Source organism: Xyrauchen texanus, chromosome 34 (genome assembly GCF_025860055.1).
Source record: "Xyrauchen texanus isolate HMW12.3.18 chromosome 34, RBS_HiC_50CHRs, whole genome shotgun sequence".
NCBI classification, from domain to species: Eukaryota; Metazoa; Chordata; class Actinopteri; order Cypriniformes; family Catostomidae; genus Xyrauchen; species Xyrauchen texanus.
This window is the reverse complement of record NC_068309.1, coordinates 36,423,937-36,429,936: the sequence shown is the minus strand read 5'-3', so window position 1 is coordinate 36,429,936 and position 6,000 is coordinate 36,423,937.

Sequence of the window (6,000 nt, the reverse complement as noted above, 5' to 3'; positions counted from 1 at the left end):
TTCGCAAACCCTGACTCCGCAGGGGTGCGAGCGCCGCATCCATGCACTTCGTGAAAGTACAGGGTGCTAAGGACAGGCCGAACGGAAGGACGGTGTATTGATAAACCTGGCCGTCGAGGCGAATCTCAAGAATGGCCTGTGACGGGATTTATCTGAATCTGAAAGTATGCATCTTTCAGATCGAGAGAAATAAACCAGTCCCCTGGCGCACATGCGCGAGGAGTTTCCTGATTGTAAGCATTTTGAACGGTCTTTTTGCAAGCACCTTGTTCAAAACCCTGAGATCTAATATGGGTCTGAGGCCGCCGTCTTTCTTGGGAACAAGAAAATAACGGCTGTAAAGCCCCGACTCGCTCAGAGAGGGTGGCACTTTTTCTATGGCCCTTTTGCACAGAAGGCTTGCTATTTCTGAACGAAGCATGCACGCTGCTTCCGTGTTCACAGTGGTTTCGAGCCGCGCTCTGAAGCGAGGGGGCGGCGATCGAACTGTAGCAAATAGCCCTGTTGTATTGTGCTTAACACCCACTTGGATATCCCTGGAATAGCTTCCCACGCTTTGAAGCGTAACGCTAGAGGGTGAATGGCCAATTCGCTCTGATTGCCGCACACAGAGCGCTGAACAAAATGTGTGAGCGCGTTTAGTGTGTTCATGCATGATTGCTCGCAGACAGCATGAACAGGCTGTTTTGTGAGTGACTTCCTGATTGGAATGAATGGGGAAAGAGTCACATCTGTTACGTGATGCGCAAGCATAGTCATGGGCACGGGACTTACACACAGAGGAATGGTTGCTGGCCGTGTAACAGAGCGGGCAGAGAATGGGCGCGCGCACGCATTTGTGGGCGCATTTATTGACTCTAGCGCTCGAGCGGTTCAGTAACCGCTTTATGTGAGCGTGCTCTGGTGGGGACACGAGACATGCAGTGCTTGTGTGCAGAAGTGAACACTGGATTGTGGGCACATTTTCTACACATAGGGCTGGTCGTGTGACAGAGCGGGCAGAGAATGGGCGCGCGCACGCATTTGTGGGCGCCTTCATTGACTCTGATGCTCGAGCGGTTCGTAACCGCTTTATGAGTGCGTGCTCTGATAGGGGCACGGGATGTGTTATGCTTGTGTGTAGGGGCGAACACTGGGTTGTGGGCACTTTTTCTACACATAAGACATGTTTGCTCTTTACAAGATTTATTTGGTTCACCGTGAAAACGGCGTTTGAGTGCAGGCAAGCGGGCAGTGTCACCGGCTTGTTGGCTGCTAAATTCACCACTGTAGTAGCCTGAGAGAAGGGGACTGACAGGGGGCAAAGCTTTGACGGTGGTCCGGCCGCGGCGGGACTGAGCCGTCGTTTGTTCAACAAAGTTAGGAAGACTTCGGTTGCTCTGGTTTCAGCGTTACCTTAAATCGAGGCCCGCAGGGGGGCGGCGGTCTGCGGCGGCTGTCTGAGCGCGATCGAGGGCGGCCGCACTGTCGACGCTGAGAAGTCTGAGTTTGTTGAACTGGGCGCTGTGAAGAGGCTCATGCAGGAGGCTGATCACGTGAGCGGCCTGCAGAGGAGCTAGCGCGACGCGGCAGGAAGAGGTTCATGGCTTGGGTGGCTTTCTGGACTTCTGAGAAGCGGTCAACAATGCCACTCACCGCGGAGCCGAAGAGACCGGTCGGAGAGAGCGGTGCGTTGAGGAACGTGGAGCGCTCTGCTTCTCCCATGTCGGCTAGTGTTAGCCATAAGTGTCTCTCGGTCACAGTCAGCGAGGCCATGCACTTCCCTAGAGCTTGGGCTGCAGCTTTGGTAGCGCGAAGGGCGAGGTCTGTCGCGCTTCGTAGATCAGTAACAGCCTCTGGGTGCCTGCCTTTCTCATCCCACTCCCGAAGAAGGTCTGCTTGTAGGATCTGTAAAACGGCCATTGAGTGCAGAGCAGATGCGGCTTGGCCGTCGGCGGAATAGGCGCAGCCAACATAGGCGGAAGTCGCTCTGCAGGCCTTAGACGGGAGCACAGGCTTGGAACGCCATCTCGCGGAGGGCGGACAAAGGTGTGCTGCTACCGAGTCCTCGACCGGGGGAATGGAGGAGTAGCCTCTCTCAGTGGCGCCATCCACCGACGCGAGAGAGGTGGAGACGTGGGAACGGGTCCTGGCTGAAAAAGGAGCGTTCCACGACTTTGCAAGCTCCGTATGTAATTCCGGCAGGAAGGGAGCGGCCCGGGCCGCGGGTGTAGAGCGGCGATGGCTTTGAAGAAAGCAGCCGTCGAGTCTGTTGGGTGCCTGCTCAGGGGCGGTGACCACTCGAGCCCGAGGCGGTCGACGGCCTGTGTGAGGAGGCGTGTTAACTCCCCTTCGACTCCGGCGCGGGTCCTGCTGGATTCCTGGGCCGAGGAGGAGGCTTGGGAGCCTGTCCACTCCTCGCTGTCCGAAGCCATGATGGAACAGCGGCCCTTATCCTCCGCCTTGTCATCCGAGATGGCAGCAGTGCGGCCGCTCGGCGGCAACTGCGCGTCGCGGGGGTGCGGGGAGGGTGAAAGCGATGCTCGAGGGAGAGGCTCCGGCGAGGCAGTCGCTTCAACCACAGTTTCTGGCAGCCTTTGTGAGCGGCGCTTCTTCCTGCACGGCTGAGGGTAAGGCGGCGTGGCGGTTTCTGCTTTGACCGCTTCGAGTCGAGCCCGCAGGGTCGACATCGGTAGCTCCTCGCAGAAATCGCATCCGCCCTCAGTGAGGGCGAGCTCTGCGTGCCCCAGTCCCAGGCAGAGAGCGCAGATGATGTGGCGGTCTCCTGTGCTGAGAAGGGCACGACATGAGGCGCAAGTGGAGCGAGGCATCTTGAAAAAGACGCTCGTATTCTTTTGTGAATAGTTCGTGAGAACTAGCTTGCTGAATAAAAGGATACGTCGTCGGATGGCGTAGCTCGCAGGATGGCTGAAGGTGGCTGAGATGGCCGGCTTCTTCTAGCACTGTCCACGCTTGCTAGATGCCCCTCGAACGGCGACGCGGCTTCCAGGTCAGCGATGCGGAGAGCTTCGCTGAAGAGATGAAAATCGGGGTTCCAGCCTACGAACTACGCTTATATGCACTCTAGTCACGCCCATTTTGGCGGGCTTTGATGCAGTGAGCGCGCGGACGCCTCTCATTGGATGCGAGTTCGCCCAAGCTCGTCTATAGGCTGCAGCAGTTGCCACAGAGCAACCTATGAGCTCGCTAGCTAGCCCGCTCAAGGTCTGCAGCTGCCGCACTGCGTTGACAATGGATACAAAAATTAAGGATAATTTTTTGGCTTCAATATCTCAGAAAAGATGAATCTTTCCCGTAGCGTAAGCTAGCTTACGCAATACGAGAGAACCTCTCGTAAGAGAACTGTATGATATGAACACTTTAAGGTGCAATCGTCATGAGAAACCACAATGTTGAACGCAAAGTTTTCCTTAAGTTCTTTTCATTAGCTGCCTTGTGAGTTTGCCAATATGACACTTTATACACGGTAGATAATTTTGAACCTTTGTTATTGTCAAGTCATTTTTATTTGTGTAGCACTTTTCACAATACACATCGTTTCAAAGCAGCTTTACAGGAAATAATGCATTAACAGAAGATAAATCTGAAATATCTATAATCTCTTAGAGACATTATTGTGTAGTTTGATTAAATATGATTGTAAATTGTGTATAAAATTAAACAATTAAATAATAATTGTATTTAGAACCCCAGTGAGCAAGCTGTAGGCGACTGTGGCAAGGAACACAAAACTCCATAAAGTGTTGATTAACGGAGAAAAATAACCTTGGGAGAAACCAGACTCACTGTGGGGGCCAGTTCCCGTCTGGCTAACGTCATAAATATAATGACAATATTAGTTATAGTTATTTGTGTGCAGTGCAAGTCATGGTTTAAAATGTGTAAATGAAGTAATCGTTAAGGTCCACTGTTTAATACCTTGACCTCATATTACTCCCTTCCTCTTTCTCCTGCACCAAGGCTGGGAAGCTAATGGGAGGTTAGAAAAGATGAAAGGAGCACAGGATTGCTTGACTAACAGAGCTCTATGGTTATATAACTGTCTTCAGGCACGCCTCGGATGCTTTTGAAGGAGCACACGTTGTGCCGCACCTGAGGTGGAGGGTGGGTGAGGGCACATCCACAGGTCTGGTCTGAGGGTTTCAACAAATTAACTTTCCATCACCATTATAAGGTTCTCTGTAATGAACTGTGAGCCACGGAGTGTATCACAACAGCCTGTGCTTTCAAAATGAAATAATGAGTGTGCAGAAATTAGAGACGATTTCACAGTGAATTGAAATGAACTTGAGTGAGTCTCATAAGGGAAATGTTGCTGTAGCAACCTTTATTCTGCATCACCAAATGTCTCCTCTCAGTTGAGAGGATTCCGTCAAAGCTTTGGAAATTTTGGATATTATCACATGTACAGTCATGTACATAATTTAATTCAAAACTGATCAAATAAATATATAAATAAAACACATGCAGATGCAGATCTTTGCCCTAAATTGTTAAAACTGTAAGCCCTAGAGACACCAAATTTGTCGGGATGGACACATATAGGTTGATAAGTGCATTAGACCACAGCCAAAAATTAATTTGCTTATATTTTCTCAACAATTTGATCAATAAAAAATATTTATTTGAGGGTTTCTAGATGATATATGCCAGATTTTCATTACAAATGGCTAAAATGACAAGAATTTTAAAAAGTAAGTTTATCAAAAAACTTTTAATTGTTGATTGAATACCTGTCAATTTCTTCCAAGGCAATAAGATTGCTTTGGGTGAGAATCAGATCAACAGATTTGCAACTCTGACAATTTAAGACATTGTAAAAAGCACTATCAAATAAAATTACTTTACATGACTTGAAATAGTTGTCTAACAGCACACATGATCTGAACCAGCAGGTTGTTAGTCCTGAACACCTCACACCTTTGGTTGAGTCAGTGTTGCATGTGTTCACGTTTATCTGGGAAACATATTAATTATTTTTGCCTCTGCATATAAATATGTTATTGAAAAAAGTAATTTAATATCGCAAAAAATTCACACTTTAGGTTTAGGGGAATCATATACTTATATAATGCAGTTGTCAATCTTTTTAGATAACTGTGTATGAACAGAACCATATAGCACTCTAAACAGGACTGACAACCATATTCAGTGGCTGTTTGAAGATATTATTCAGGTTTTTTTTTTTACCTCTCTGTCTCTATTTTCTTCTTGTCTCTGATCCTTGTGTGTTAGGGCTCATTGTGTTGAGTGGGACAGTATCTGAATGCTAAGATTTTGTGCCTCTGAAAAATAGATAGCTTTTCCTAGAAATGAGAGTGGAGAGAGAGCGAGAGAGAGAGAGAGAGAGAGTATGGCAAAGAAGAACCCCCTCTATTACACACAGTCTGTCTCTATTTCAATAAATGGGGAAGGTACATGTTATAAACCGAGCACTACTGTGAGTCTCTTTCACTGAATTTCAGACTCCAACTACATGAACACCTTTGGAAGGTCTTTTCCACTTTTCACAAATATGGTTCATGGTGTCCTATTACTTTTTTCAAAAATGTATTATTCGTCTTGGAATGATTTAAATCTTTAAAATTCTAGTGCTAGAAAAATGCCAAAAGTATTTGAATCTGAAATTTGTTGACTTGAATTCTGTACATGTGACATTTGACAAAACATCACTTCAGAACAGAACTTCAAATACAAATGTCTCATGTTCAGATCATAAACAAACTAGGCCAAATGTAAAGCAAAGCTGGGTTATTACCTTGTTGGATAGTGGTTGGTTCATTGGCCATTGGGCAGTGCTGGGCAAGCTACTCAAAATATTTAGCTAGCTAAACTACCAAATACTCTACAAATACTTGTTGGCAAAGGCTATTTACATTAACTCTGCCCACCAGTGTTGAGACCATGCTCAGGACCACCACAGCAAATTTCTTTGGAGTCAACTGCTGGTCAATATACAAATAAAATATTTAAATTTTTCGCAATGGGGCAGAGACGTTG